The sequence below is a fragment of the Ursus maritimus genome, unplaced genomic scaffold, assembly GCF_017311325.1.
Source record: "Ursus maritimus isolate PB19 unplaced genomic scaffold, ASM1731132v1 scaffold_2, whole genome shotgun sequence".
Lineage (NCBI taxonomy): Eukaryota > Metazoa > Chordata > Mammalia > Carnivora > Ursidae > Ursus > Ursus maritimus.
This window is the reverse complement of record NW_024424452.1, coordinates 14,846,143-14,860,779: the sequence shown is the minus strand read 5'-3', so window position 1 is coordinate 14,860,779 and position 14,637 is coordinate 14,846,143. Positions and strand designations below refer to the sequence as shown.

General features: G+C 42.6%; 1 protein-coding gene across 3 annotated transcripts in view; it reads left to right on the top strand.

The window, feature by feature from the left end:
* Positions 1 to 14,637, top strand: part of LOC103670173 (S-adenosyl-L-methionine-dependent tRNA 4-demethylwyosine synthase TYW1) — a 202,241-nt gene that overhangs the window by 124,908 nt on the left and 62,696 nt on the right. The window lies entirely within an intron of this gene.

The window sequence follows — 14,637 nt, the reverse complement described above, 5'->3', positions numbered from 1 at the left end:
TCATTCCTGAGCAGGATGGTTCTTAGTCTCCAAGTGTTTGAGTTTCTTCCAAATTTTTCCTTGTGGTTGAGTTCCAATTTCAGAGCGTTGTGGTCTGAGAATATGCAGGGAATAATTTCAGTCTTTTGGTATCAGTTGAGACCTGTTTTGTGACCCAGAGCATGGTCTATTCTTGAGAATGTTCCATGGGCATTAGAATAGAATGAGTATTCTTTGGTTCTGGGGTGTAGTGTTCTATATATATCTATGAGGTCCAACTCGTTGAGTATGGCATTGAAAGCTCTTGTTTCTTTGCTGATTTCTTCTTAGGTGATCTGTCTATTGCTGATAGTGGAGTGTTGAGGTCCCCTACTATTAGTGTATTTTTATCTATATGTCTCTTTATTCTGGTTAAGAGTTGGCTTGTGTATCTTGCTGCTCCCCTGTTGGGGGCATATATATTTATAATTGTCATATCCACTTGTTGGATACATCCCTTAAGAATAATATGGTGCCCTTCTGTGTCTCTAACTACAGTCTTTAGTTTAAAATCCAATCTGTCTGATATGAGATTTGCTACCCCAGCTTTCTTTTTAGGTCCATTGTCGTGAAAGATGGTATTCCACCCCTTTACTTTCAGTCTGAATGTATCTTTGGGTTCAAAACGAGTCTCTTGTAGACAGCAAATGGATGGGTCATTTGTTTTTATCCAATCTGCAACCCTGTGGCGTTTTATGGGAGCATTTAGGCCATTTACGTTGAGACTGAGTGTTGAGAGATATGATTTTAATGATGTCATGTTGCCAGTAAAGTCTTTGTTTCTATCGGTTGTGACTTTCTGTTCTGTATCACTCTTGGGGCCTTTTTACCTTTACAGAACCCCCCTTAATATCTCCTGTAGGGCTGCTTTCGTGGTTACGAAATTGGTCAATGACTGGCGATTCTGGAAGGTCTTTATTTCTCCATCAATTCTGAATGACAGCCTTGCTGGATAAAGGATCCTTGGCTGCATGTTTTTCTCTGTGAAAGGTTTTTAAAATGCCCTCCAAACCCCTTTCTCCCATTCCAGGTCTAAGTGTGGACAGGTCTGACATAATTCTGATACTTTGCCTTGCGATGTGAGAGATTTCTTTGCCCCTGGCCGCTTTCAATACTGTATCCTTGGATCTAATACTTGGCGATTTGCACTATGACGTGACGGGCGGGTTTGTCATGGTTGAGATTGGTAGGGTCCCTTCTCTGCCTCTTGACACGAATGTTTGTTTCCCTTGCTAGATTAGGGGTGTTTCAGCTAAATTTGTTCTCAAATATCTCTTCTAGACCTCTGTTTTTCTCCCCCCACTCAGGGATGCCGATGATTCTGGCTATTGAACGCTTTTCATTGAGTCAGTAATCTCCCAGTAATCTACATTCCTGAGCGTGATTTTTGAGTCCAGATTTTCAGTTTTAGCTTTTCTTCTACTAACTCCATCCTCCACTTTCTGATGTGTTCTTCTGCCTCATTCACTCCTGGTCAAGCCAGAGCTCTAGTTTTGACTGCATTTGGCCTATGAATTTTAATTTCTGCCAGATTTCGCTCCATTTCCGCCTTAGAGATTCTTATATTCTCATTTACATTTTCGTTAATACTTTTCTTCAAGTCTCACGCTCATCTCTGACCATTGTTACTCTGAATCTATTCTGATGATTTGGTTATATCCATATCCATTAGTTCGTGGCAGAGGCCACAGACTCATTGTCTTTTCTTTGCTGGGGGATTTCTCCTTCCTCGTCATTCCTTGATGAGGAGAGTCGGGGTCTGTCCAGAGCCCAAATTATTGATGAGACCCAGGCCGTAGCCCTTGTTTTATAGGGACCATAGGGATGTGGGCTTTGATTTTTCCAGCCTGCCTCTGGGGGAGGGGCCTGCTGCACCAATACCTGAAAGGCAACCCTGTTGGATAGAGTCTCCGTGTCCCCTGCAGGGGATAGGATGGGCACACTGTGAGCCGGTATTTCCAGGCTTTTGTTCTCTGGCGGCTTTCCCTGGCGGTTTGCTGTGCCTCTTCTGAGAGTCAGAGCATCAGTGGCCGAATCTCAGCCTCTGTCTCAGAACAGAGAGATCGCGGACCGTTCTCCACTGATGTTCTGGCCACTTTAACTCTGTTTCTGTTGGTGCTGCTCAACCCTGCAGCGTCCCAGGATGTGCGCCCCACACCCGGTGTCCCAGCCCTCACTTCCAGGGCCGGTGCGTCTCTGTCCTTTGTGTTTCTAACACCACCAGCCGCCCCCTCGTGCTCCGAAGCTCCGGCCCTCAGTCTGGTGGCGTGCATTCCCGGCTCCCGGTCTCAGTCTGGATCCAGTGAGCACACCGGTTTCCGGAGTTCCGTGAGAAGTCTGGTGGTGCGCGCTCCCGGCTCACGGTCTCAGTCTGCTCTCTCACGGGTGCCAGTCCGCGAGTCCGCCCGCTCCCCCGTGCAGGTGGCTGCCGCTTCCCGGCGTCCAAACGCGGCGGCTCCCTCCCCCTTCCGTTTATCTTCCGATGTCTGTGCGCGGTTTCACGGCTCCCCGCTTCGTACCTCAATACTCAGCACTGGAGATGTTCATTTGTAGAGATCCAGATGCATCTTCCTGTGTCTCAGGTTGATTTCTGTGGATGTTCAGGCTGGTCTGGTACCTATCCAGCTCGACTCGGGGGACTGGCTGAAAAAGGGGTCCCCTACTCCTCCGCCATCTTAACTCCAAGTCCGGGGTCCTGTTTTTATCACACTTGAGAGGGAGCCTTGGTGGCCTCTGCTGCTCTTGAGTTGCCACATACACATTTTGTCATTTTTAAACATTTCTGACATCAGGTGCAGCCAGAGATGGCGTGTTTTTATTATTTATTATTACCAATATTTAATTGGTAGCATTGTTATTTTCATAAAGGAGAGAGAGAAAATAATTGCGTCTTACTAACTAGAGTACCTTAGATGAAGCAAAATAGCGTATCTTCTTCTTCCCCTCTGTTGAGGATGAGCGCGTCTGCCAGCCGTTGTTCTGACTCGTTCCCCTGTTATTGACCTGTTTTACTTCCGCCTCCCATCACTGATGCCACAGTCTTACTCTTCAGCTTTATTCCGTCTGACTGTGGTGTGGATCTGTTTTGTATTATCATCTTTTCTTAGGCTTTATCTTGCACTTTATCTTCTTCTAACCTGGGAGCCCTCTCCATGGTCACGGGCCTCCCGGGGTGTTGATTCCATCCAGCCTGGGTTTCATGCCATTTTACCCTCCTCGCTTGACGAAAAGGATGTCCTGGTTTTAGCCCCTTTTGAAATCAGACCGAGACTGCCATGCTTGATCTCTCCAGTAGTGTTATCCAGAGCCAGTGTCTACAAACGGACTAGTTTCCTCCAGTGCCGGGAAGTTTTGTAGTAAATAGGTTTTCTCCAGACCTGACTTCTGCCTCAGCTTGTTTCCGGGAAAGATGAACGGGTTGCATCTTAGGTTCATGTGGAGGCATCAGGTAATCAGGTCAGGCAGATGATTACTTAGATGGCCTGGGGACTCAGCAGTGTCAGAGTATGAACACGAAGAAGTGACAGTTGTCTCTGTAGCCGTAGGTTGCTGTGGAAGGCAACGAGGGATGGAATTGCCCAAGAAGGCTCTAGAGAGGGCCAAAGAAGGAGCCTTAGGGAAAATAAATTTTGAAGCTTTCGAAATGAGGAGCATAGAGAGAGTGAGTGTGGCAAGAATTTGATGAAGGTGTTGGTGCAATTCCATGCAAGTATGGTATGCTACATACAATTCAAAGAGACAGGTTCCAGAAAGAGTGAAGGGGAACGGAAAGGTATGAGGAAAAAGAAAACTTGGTTTATTAGTTGGTCTCTAATGACTATGTCAAAAGGAAGTAGACTAAGTGTCTTGTGGAGAAGCCACTGTGTAGTGGGTTGAATGGGAAGAACTGAATGGAGAGAGTGAACAACAGATACTAATGTAATAAGTATTAACCTTTTGAACCAAGAGCAACATTATTTAATGAAGAAATTAAAGGTATTCCCTTTTATCAGATAATTGTCTAAGCATATCTGCTGAAAACCAATTTGAAAATAAATATTACCTGTGATGAAGAAAATAAGATGACTCATATGCCACCAGAATTCAAAGATAAAAAACACTATTGCTATAATGCTGTGTATCTTCCAGAGTTTTAACTTATGTGTGTATGTATATGTGTGTGTATTTTACTTACAAAATGAAATCATACCGTACATATTTTTCCAACTGTACTTTTTATTTATAATACCGCAATTAAAATATTTATTGAAAATATCAACTTCTGTCACCATAGATTAATTTTGCCTATTTTATGGCTATAACAATTTAATTTTGCCTTTGGCAGCATTCCCTGACTCCCTCCTTCCTCTTCCCTGGTTTATATCCCACAGTGCCTCTATCCAGCACTTAGAAACTGGAAAGATCCATGACTTTTTGCCCACCATGGTATTGCCAGCTCCCATCACAGTGTGACGCACAAATTGCCATGAGACCCACTCCCCTCTTGATGTGTATTTCATTGTTTCCCAACGATTTGTCTTGGTGTGATAGTTACGAGCTTGGGATTCTGAAACAAGACTAGGTTTGGATCCCATCTCCTACCACTGCTTGGCTGTGCAGTATCGGACATGGGGCTCAGTTTTCTCATCCGTAAAATGGGGTTAATAACAGTGCCTACCTCATAAGGTCTGGATAGAAACATCTAAAAACATCATGGAATGCCTGTGTTTAAATTTTAAAATATAATGCCCTCTATCACCAATCTTGTACATAGGATTGATTTTGGACATTTTAAAAGATACAGTAAGATGGTAAATACCAATGTAACTACCATCTAGTTTAAGAAATAAAATATTACAAATTCAGTTGTAGTCCCTGTGGATCTCTTTTCTATTATATTTCCTTTCCTCTCCTCTCTTTCAGAGGTAATCAATAATCAATTTTGTGTTTATCATTCCATGCTATATTGAGACTTCACTCTATATTTACAACTCCATAAACAGCTGTTTTCCATATATTAAAACTGTATATTATAGTATCATCCTATAAATATCATTCGCAACTTGTCCTTTTTTTTTTTTTTGACCCTTTTAAAAAACAAAATTGACTATTTCAGCTATTTTTACACGGACAGTTCAGTGGCATTAAATACTTTCACATTGTTTTGTAACCATCACCATCATCCATCTCCAGAACTATCTTCCCAAGCAACTATATACCCATGAAACAGTAACTCCCCTGCAACCTTTGTTGGTTGATTTAATATTATATTTGTGAGGTTTACTTACACTGCTACCTCATGCTTTTGAGATACTGTAACTGCCCCATAGCAGTCCATCCTATAAATACCCCACAGTGTATCGATCCTTCTCCTGAGGGTGAGCATTTCGGTTTTTCTGAAGTTTTCAACTCTCAGCTCCCAGTGAACATTAAGGAGGGTGTCTCTTGTGTATGTGTGCAGGAGTAGTTTCTTTAGGGCCCACGGCCAGCAGTGAAAGTTGCCGGACTGTAGGATACACCCGTCTTCAACTAGATTTTTTTTTCAGGGTACTCAGGAGCATGGCTATGCTTCAGAGGCGAGTGTAGGAGACTTTCCATTTTCTGTCCTTGCAAGCACGTGATACTGTCAGCTTTTTAAAATTTTGCCAAGCTGCTGGCTGTGACTTGTTGTCTCTTTGTGGTTTTATTTTGCATTCCTCTAATGAGTGGGGTGAGCATTTGCTCATGTTTTGGGCCATTTCCTTAATCACCTTGACATACCTTGCTTTTTTCCCCACTGGTCGTGTATATATACTTTTTTGATTTTAGGAGCATTTCTTTCAGTAATGGTCTCTCCCATAACATCGGTAGGGTTTGTTTTCTCACATCCTTCAAGACTTCATTCAAATATCACCTTATCAGAGAATTCTTCTCTGACCGTCCTTCGGAAAGGAGTTCCCCTCCTCGGCAGCATTCTGATCCCTCTTCCCTGCCGATTTTTCACATAGTGCAGGTCACTGCCTGACTTATGTGTTTATCGTCCGTCTCTTCCCCAATTTGAACATGAGCTTGGAAGAGCAAGGACATTGTCTCGTTCCCTGCTGGGTGCTCAGTGCCTCCAATCGTACTTTGCCGGTAGTACGCATTTAATAAATATTTGTAGAATGAATATAAGAACACATGCATGCTGGTATTCAGGTTCCCAGAAATGATGACCCCAGCCTTGGGCTATGTAGAGAAAGCAAATGCTAAAGGATAATAAAAAGACCCCATTTATCCAACTTGTGAGCCCCAGCAGGGTGAGTGCATCCAATCTGTCAGAGAACCTAGGGAAAAGCATAGAACATTTCTGCTAGTCCAGAAAAACTCAAGTTGACAAAGATACAGGTAACCCGTCTTAATTCTGCCCGTCTCCCCGCAGTGCCTGCAACAACTGGATAACAGCTCCTCTGAACCAGTGGAATGGAGACAGAAACGTTCTATGTACATGTTTCTTTTTTACTTGAGATGTACATACCATGAAATTCTCCCTTCCAAAGTGTGCAAGTCTGTGATTTTTAGTACATTCACGATGCCGGGCAACCATCACTACTGTGTCATTAATGGACATTTTCATCACCCCAGCCTTTTATTTATAATGTTAATATATATATATTTTTTAAAGACTTTATGGTTTGTGCTTAGGTTTTCAAATACCTGTATCTCTGTGTAGAGTGTGTGCTGCCTTCCAGGGCTGTTGCCCCTCGGGGTCTGCCCAGCAAACCCATGCAGGCTCCATCCAGCCCACGCCCAGCAGTTCCCGGGGGTATTCGCCCCCATCAACCAGATCTGCACTCCCCCTAGCCTCACTGGCAAGGCTGGAGGCTAGGTTCAGGATTGAACTACGTATAAGGCAGACATTGGATCTTGCAGCGAGCATTATTACTACAAGTTCTTATGTTTAATAGTAAAGTTCCAGTAGCTAACATTTATTAAATGATGGCTTCCTAAATTCTAGAACTGCTGATCCTTTATGCGCGTCATTTTACTTTATCTTCGCACATTTCTTATGAGGTAGATATTGGTGTTACCCGTATTTTACAGATGAGAAAATGGAGGCTTACAAAGTTGTTTTGCTTCCTGGTATTCTTTCATTATCTTTTAGCTTGTGTTTGTGGAGGTCGTCATTGCTGAGAACCTGAATACCAGTTACGGAGGCCGTCAGACTGGTATTTAAACTCCAGTTTGGTTTGCAGAGGGCTTCATTTTGTCAGCCGTTACTCTCTACCCAGAAGATAGACGTTAGTTCTGCTACCTAAAGTTAACATTTTTCCCTCTCATGTTTATTCTATGAACCAGGACAATAAGATGCATTTTTTTTAAAGATTTTATTTATTTATTTTACAGAGATAGAGACAGCCAGCGAGAGAGGGAACACAAGCAGGGGAGTGGGAGAGGAAGAAGCAGGCTCCCAGCAGAGGAGCCTGATGTGGGACTCGATCCCAGAACGCCGGGATCACGCCCTGAGCCGAAGGCAGACGCTTAACCGCTGTGCCACCCAGGCGCCCCGTATTTCTATCTTATATAATGTGATGAGGTGGAGATTTTCATGGGTTAGCAAAAGTTTATGGAAACATTACAATTATGGAATTCTGTAATGATCTCTTGCCAAGATACTAGTTCTGGGGGAAGATTTCGTCTGATCTGAATAATGAATTAAATTATAAATTGCCTGTTGTTTCACATGGGAAAGAAATACTTTTGGATGTAATCATCATCATGTGTAATTCATAGTGCTCACTGATGAGCTGGGAAGACCGTGGCTGTAATCTCTACTTTGCTGAACGTAGGTCATTGTACTATGTAGCAGTACGTTGCAGTGAGGGCAGCATGAGAACGTGGACAGGATTGACTATTGAAACTAACACGTTTTAAGTGAGTGGGAGAATGACAAGTTTTCCTGTTTTCTTAGAGGTGTTTTTGGTTGAGAATTGGTTGGTTCAAGTGACTTCCTTCCTCCACCACTTTTAGAAAGAAAGGTGCCGGAACTAAAGGTGACACTAATCAAGTCCTCAGAATTCCTCCTCTCTTGCAATTCACCCCTTCTTTATTGTTATTTGCTTCTAAGACTAAGACCTTTTCTTCATCCCTTGCTAAGTGCAGAATTGCAGAATATTCTGAACCGTACTTTTTAAAGCATATAGTTAATGATAGCCCTACCTCACAGAACATGGGAAAGTGCACTTTGCTGTTTCTATTGGGCAGAATGCTCCTAAACCCACATTAGAGGGATTCCAGCTTGGTAGGGGTGGTATAATTCAGCACCGCGGCGCCAGTTTAAACAAAGCCTCTGGGAAGCATTGCTCATCGCTCGGACTTGGTCTGCAGAGCTGAACGTTGCGGCTTCCCCCTTGGATAGAGCTGTATTTTTAGAGGTGGGCACTGAGACCCAGCCTTAAAAAAAGAAATCCTCTGAGGGGGCCTGTGGGAGGAGTACGTGAAGCCCCCCTGCACCAGGCTTCCTGCCAGGAGGGCCTGTATGTTCATCACTGTGGTGCTTAGTAAATGCTTCCCTAAAGAGGCGTCACAGCCACTGCCGGAAATGACCTCATCTTAGCAGCAGGGAGAGCCCCACGCTCCCACGCCACGTCGCTCTTCTTGATCTCAGGGCTCTGAGAAATACGTTTACACCGAGAAACCTGGGAGATGGCTGCGCCTCCGGAATCAGTCTTATGTTCTTGTTAAGTAGTTGAAGTGGCTTTGGAGAAAGGCTCTGGGCAGCTCCCTCACTGTGGCCGAGGGCTAGCTTTGCCGGCACGGCACCTCACAGACAAGAGTGGGGACATCATCCCGGCCATGACGGCCTCTGTACTGACACCCTGTTCTGTGGAGCCTTGGCTTTCATGGGGCTTGATTTCTAGAACATGTGTAGCTGCTTCTCAACACAAGAGGGTGACAAAGTCCTGTGTGACCTTCCAGGCCAGGCCATCACCATTTAGTCGTCAGTACCCTTCTGTAGTTATTCTGTGGGCCTCTACTTTGGGCTGCCTTAGACCAGCTATGGCTCCCTGCTTTGTAGGAACCCTAGGAAATGTAGTGTTTAGCCAAGGCATCTTTATGATGCCAAACAGGAAATGTGGGGTACTGAACTGGTGGCCATCCTGGCCAATCAAGGACGTGCAGTGATTTCTGACAATCTGTGGGGGAGTGCCGGCGGATCATTCTATATTCATCCACACTGAGCACTTTGGTAGACCTTCTAGAGAAAGGCCTGATCTCTAGCCACTGAATATCAGTTGAAAGTGCAAGGATAGGGTCAGCTGCTTGTAGACAGTTGCCCTGAGCCAGAATCAGAAGCCACGAGAGGGGGTGCCTGGGTGGCTCAGTCGTTAAGCGTCTGCCTTCGGCCCAGGACGTGATCCTGGGGTCCTGGGATCGAGCCCAGCGTCGGGTCCCTGCTCAGCGGGAAGCCTGCTTCTCCCTCTCCCACTCCCCCTGCTTATGTTCCCTCTCTCGCTGGCTGTCTCTCTCTCTGTCAAATAAATAAATAAAATCTTGAAAAAAAAAGAAAAAGCCACGAGAGGAGGGACATGGGCACCCTAGCCATGCCGTCTCGCACCTGGCAGAGTGCTCTTCAGGTGGAGAAGGGTGGAGGAGGTTTAAGTTGGATCATTGGATGCTTTTGTGACAGTGAACTTCTTTGCTGTCAAGATTCAACCCTGATTCTCAACACTCGCGTACCAGTGAGACGGTGGGCTAGATACCCGCATGGCCCCCCCAGTCTGTGACAGAGCCTGTGCTCCCGAGTCACACCCTCCATGGTTTTGAAGACCGGCTCCACCTCTGCGAGCTTCGTGATCTTAGGCAGCATCCTTGTGGCTCAATTCCTTTATCGGTAAGATGAGGATACTAGGACACCCGCCTCCTCAGGTTCTTGTGAGGAGTAGATGAGTTATTATGGACAGTATTACTGGAAGGGCCTATAAAAACAAAGTTAAGACTTAATAAATAAGTCATAGCATACTTATAACTCTCCAAAAAGACTTAATGGAAATTTTTAATCTATATTTCATTTTGAGGATTTTTATGTCCCAAATTTTTAAAATACATATTCTTTTAAATAAAAATTACTCGTGAAAATACATACTTAAATTTATATCTGTTTTGGATATGCACATTTTACAGCATTCCAAGTTTACCTGGTCTCTCTGCTTTGAATATTTATTTATTTATTTATTTATTTTTAAAGATTTTATTTATTTATTTGACAAAGAGAGACAGCCAGCGAGAGAAGGAACACAAGCAGGGGGAGTGGGAGAGGGAGAAGCAGGCTCATAGCGGAGGAGCCTGACGTGGGGCTCGATCCCATAACGCCGGGATCACGCCCTGAGCCGAAGGCAGACGCTTAACGCCTGCGCCACCCAGGCGCCCCTGCTTTGAATATTTAAACCAGAAATGCCCTTTTTTTTTTAAAAAAAAGAAAAAAACCCTGTACCTCTTTAGAGGAAGGAGAAATTCAGTATAGGAGGGAAATTCTAAAAAGAGTTTTGATACAAACATCTTCACGTAATCTTCATTGCTTTATTTCATGTGTATTATCTGTGGATCCTTTTTTGTCTTGAGTTTTAAAATGGAACAAAAATCTGTAACACTTGAAGCAAGTATATTTAGACACATACATACATACATATATTTGTAACCAGTGTGTGCATATGTTTTTGTGGTATCTCCATGTTTATTTACATACATATAAAAAATGTATGTATATATATACACACATACATGTGTATGTATATATGTATTTTGCAGAATCTCCAAATAAAAAATTTAAGTCTCAAAATTTGAGAAACTATAAAGATCACCATATGAAAAGTAAGTTGTTTTTCTCTTAAGGATTATTTTCTTTGTGAATCATATTCCTTCGTGACTTGTTAACGTAAGAGGGGAAAGATAGCTTGTCTTTTGCGCTTAGAACTTATAAAATACTAGTCAAGCCTCTCATTTCTTTCCTTGAATTTTTCCCAGTTACATGATGGTTTGTTTTGGGATGGGGATAGTTTTGAAAATAGACTTCTAAATCAAAGTTTAAAATAAAGTTAATAAAGTGAATAAAGTTAGGGAAGTTTAAAATACCGAACTAGTTTAAACTTAATGAAAATGCTACTGCCGATCATTAAGTAAAAGAGTAATAAACCCCATAGAGAAATAAGCCAAAGATACAAACTCTTAATGGAAAACGAAATACAAATGGCCCATAAATACAGATAAAAATGTCAGTGAGGAAACAAGTGCTCTCATACATCTCTGGTGAGAATATAAATTGGTACAACCTCATCTTTGAAGGACGCTTTTGTGCTATCTATTAAAATAAAAAATGCACGTGCCCTTTGAGTGAGTGGTTCATATCTGGTAATTTACCCTGAGACATAGTCACATCCACACGAAGTAAAATATATGCAAGATTATTCATTGGGACGTTATTTATAATAGCAGAAGATTAGAAGCAAGCTAAATATCCATCAGCAGAGAACCAGTTAAATAAAATACGGTACAGCCTTCTGTATACAGAAAGCGTGACTTCTTTGTGACCTGAGTGTCTGAAGGTGGAGGGAGATCTTTGGCTGTTTTCCTCTTTGCACCTTTTCAGAGTGTTCTGACTTTTAAAAAGGATAACCATCAGAAACTGCCCCAAGAAGGTAATCTTTCTAGGAAAAAGAATCATAAATACCGTTTTGTATTCCTTTTCTTTTTAGTGTTAACAGCCATTACTGAAGCTCGACTAAAGCAGAGAAGGTGTTGGAGAAGCTAAAACGCCCCTAGCAGAGAGCAGAAATTCGATTGTAAACCAGATGATAGTGGGTTATAAAAAGTAGGACATGGTAACTGTCTCATGTACAAACATTTTCATCGGAAGCACTTTTTCAACATTTTACATGTATTTGTTTTTCCTAAATATTCTACCCAACACATGAAATAATTCCCAAGACTTACGCTTGTGACTGGTCATCTTAAACATGTTATTTGATTACCGTGCGGTACAGTGTTTACTGAGAAACAGACTTTTCTTTCAGATTCCATCTCCAGTTTTTGTCGTTGTTGCTTTTTGGGTTTTTACCCTTTTGAGGTGTTCGGGCAGTGATTGTGCAGTTAGTGTTTAGTCAGAGTATTTGGTGGAACCCCGTGGGCGTCTTTCCGGTCTTCAGAAAGTGAGTGTAGGGGAGGCGTTTGATCCCACCGTGGCACATACCAACTCTGTGACCTGGGCTCAACGGCTGAGCCTCTGGAATGCCTTTGCTTCCGCACCAGTTGAGTGGGGTGAAGAGGAGTTCCGCACGTGCCAGACTGTGTGTAGGGATCAAGTGACCTAACACGTGTAAACCTCTTAGGACAGTGGTTGGCGCGTGGGCTCCATAACATTAATGCTATTCTTAATGAAGTTAGTTCAGACTTAAATGGTGATCATCTGCCTCTTACAATAATTTTTGGTTACAAATGATTGTCAGCATTTTAGAGGCTTTGTTTTTACTGTACTCATTTCAGCCACCTCTTACTTTGAGTTCATTATGTTTGCAGTCCTGTGTTAGGCCCAGGGATATATATAATTGGTTATGGTCCAGTGCCCTGGAGGAATTGCAGTCTTCTGGGGACAAATGGACAATTTCAGCAGGAGGTGACGAGCGCTGGGAGGATGCACAGGGACCATAAGAGCATAAGGAGTCCCTGGGATCAGAAGCTTCCTACATGGGTATTTAGGAGGGCACGTATTGCATGGTGCACTGGGTGTTATATGCAAGTAATGAATCATGGAACACTACATCAAGAACTAGGAATGGTGACTAACATAACATAATATGTTATGATATGGTGACTAACATAACATAATAAAAAATTATTATTAAAAAAAAAAAGAAAAAAGAAGCTTCCTACAGGAGGTGACAGGAACTGAGCCTGGGACTTCACCATTAGTTGTTACTTAAGGCATGATCTGTAAAGTCCAGCCCTGGTCTCCCAGCTGCCCAGCGCTCCCTGAGAGCCCCCACTGATTCCCAAGGTGCATTCCCAGTGGGAAAGAAGAGCAGAGCTTGGGGATACAAAAACCTTGTGTGGCTCGTTAACAGGTTCAGTTCTGCAGGAATCCAAGAGCTGGGGGATGGGTGGGGTGAGGAGTGGAATGACTAGAGATAGAACTGGTGTTGGGAAGTTCTTCAGCTGTGGTAAACAAAACAAAACAAAAACAACAACAAGAAAACAGATCTATGCTAACTCAAAAAATGCAAAATGGTCTTAGAGATCTCACTGTCCACACGTTTAAAGTGCCTAGCACCCACAGTTTCAAAAAATTTATTAAAATCTGTGGTTCTAAAAACACTCTCAATTAGTCATTTGAAGGTGAAAAAGCGTTTTTTAATGTATATTCCAATTAGATACTTTTTTGACTTAAAAATTGTGTTGAACAAAAACATTGATAATAGCTGTGTAACTATGGGGTTGTGGGTGATATTTTAACAAGTTTTCCAGTTTTCTTTAAAAATACAATCTATGATAACAGTAGAGAAGAACAATTTATATTTTATCTTTAAAGTTTGCTGTAATTTTATATAGGTCAATAATGTGGCTGTGGATAATTTATTCAGTAGAAATTTCTAGAACTTGATGGTCTAAATAACCAAATACATAGAGTAATACCCGTTTTGGGCAGAGGACTTTCAGGGCCAAAGCTGTTTTCCATTTGAGAAAGTGTCTTTTACACTTTCTGAGGTATATTAAGGTCAGCCCTGAGTCGATTGTGGCTTGAATGATGGTGAACAGTAGTGACACACTGCAGCTCAAAAAATGATAAATGGTTTTAAAGATATAGCTATCCACAATTTAATAGAATTTTATCTACCCTTTGACCTCTGACTCATATATCATCAGATTATCTGAAGGATATAGGAAGAGACACCTCTTCCAAATATAGGCACACGCTACAGACCGTCTTCCTGTAGGGTGCGGGTTTCCCAGTACAACACCTTTTTGTTTTTAAAATCCAGACTTCAGGGGCGCCTGGGTGGCTCAGTCGTTAAGCGTCTGCCTTTGGCTCAGGGCGTGATCCCGGCGTTTTGGGATCGAGCCCCGCATCAGGCTTCTCTGCTGGGAGCCTGCTTCTCCCTCTCCCATTCCCCCTGCTTGTGTTCCCTCTCTTGCTGGCTGTCTCTCTCTGTCAAATAAATAAATAAAATCTTTAAAAAAAAATTAAAAAAATAAAATAAAATCCAGACTTCATAGAGCACAGGAGTCTTTCACTACAGTGTTTTTAATTGATATTTACAAGGGCAGGATTTATGTATTTTTTTCAAAAACCTAGTACAGCATTTAAAACAAAATGATAATGCGAGGAAAGTCCTGAGTGACATTCCAGATACAGTTCATCAGATCATCACAGTCAGGCGTAGATGATTTGAAAAGCTCACTGAGTGGCCGCTGTGGGGACTTGGCTTCTCAATGGTGCCCACACTGCAGGAGGCCACTTCGCTTTACCGCACACAGTTGCTGTTAACCTTGTTTGTTTTCAGTTGTTGAGTCGGGAAATGGTGTTTAACATATTACAGACTGATACAAGAGTTATTATATTTATGGGCGTTTTATATTGTTTTAGTTTTATTCTAAGAAAGTCTTTGGAGGCTTTGAGTTGATGTGTAA